This window comes from Dasypus novemcinctus, chromosome 14 (assembly GCF_030445035.2).
Source record: "Dasypus novemcinctus isolate mDasNov1 chromosome 14, mDasNov1.1.hap2, whole genome shotgun sequence".
In the NCBI taxonomy this organism is placed as follows: Eukaryota; Metazoa; Chordata; class Mammalia; order Cingulata; family Dasypodidae; genus Dasypus; species Dasypus novemcinctus.
The window spans coordinates 21,919,588-21,920,804 of NC_080686.1; the positions used below are offsets into that span (position 1 = coordinate 21,919,588).

The 1,217-nt window shown below is 42.0% G+C and overlaps 1 non-coding gene across 1 annotated transcript; it reads left to right on the forward strand.

Moving 5' to 3' along the window:
* The first annotated feature begins 520 nt into the window (after positions 1 to 520).
* On the forward strand, positions 521 to 595 carry TRNAG-CCC (transfer RNA glycine (anticodon CCC)). The gene has a single exon. It is a non-coding gene; the product is annotated as a tRNA-Gly (tRNA).
* Positions 596 to 1,217: the final 622 nt, after the last annotated feature.

Consider the following 1,217-nt stretch of genomic DNA (forward strand, 5'->3'; position numbering starts at 1 on the left):
CTCACTTGCAACCAGCCCCAGAATGCCAGTCTTTGGAAAGAAAGCATTGCCTTTATAACAGCTTTATCTGAACTTTTTTCTAACCTCAGAACTGTGATTTCATTAATTCCCATTGTTTAAGCCAACCCATTGCATGGTCTTTTCTAGAGCAGCCAAGAAAACCTGAAACAGATATGGTCATTATCTTGATTGTGGTAATAATTTCAAAGGTGTGTATATATATACATGTGTGTTTGTTTCAACTTGTTAAATAGTACACTATAAAGATATGCAGTTTATGTCAGTAATACCTCAGTAAAACTGTTTTTAAATATGAACTGAACTGTGGGGGAGCAGATGTAGCTCAAGTGGTCGAGTGCTTGCTTCCCATGTATGAGGTCCCGGGTTCAATCACTGGTACCTCCTGAAAAAAAAAATAAGGAGGCCCATTATATTTGGACATGGGACAATCCCAGGTTTGATTCCCAGTACTTCTTACAAACAAACAAACAAGGAAATGAAAAAAGCCAACTCTCACTGGGGAGTGGATGTAGCTCAGTGGCTGAGCGCCTGCTTCCCATGCATGAGGTCCTGGGTTCAATCCCCAGCTCCTCCTAAAAAAAAAAAAAAAAGAGAAAGAAATGTGCCTTGACAATACAAGACTGATATTTAAAATTACAGCTCTAGCTGATGGGTCACAGAGAACAGATTTGAGAGGAGTATGTGTGTGTGTGTGTGAGAGAGAGAGAGAGAGAGAGAGAGAGAGAGAGAGAGAGAGAGAAAGAGGTTAAGGTTGGGCAAAAGGGATTAATATAGGCACTGGAGGCAGGAAGTTCGATACAAAGATGATTGCAGTAGTGTGAGTGAGAGACAGTGGAGGCTTGAGCAATAGTGTTGAAGTGAGAGAGGAAGGAAGAAATGTGAGTGAGCTTAGCTAGGTAGAATTGATGGGAGTGAACAACTCCTTAGGTTAGGCAGAGGAGGTAGTAACCAAATGGATAATGAAGGGGTAGCAGATTTGAGGTGTCTCACAATTTGAGGTGCATTTGAGATTTCTAGGTGGAAGTATACAGTAGATTATTGAATAACAAGAATCCAAAAACCAGGGGAGAAAAGCAACACCCCAGGACTGGGGGTTCACCATTCCACAGGATGATGAAATCCCTGCAGTCTCAGAGATTCAGTGGGGCCATAGTAGAACCTCCTCCTGCTTCTCCTTTCGCCAGGATTTAGGCTTT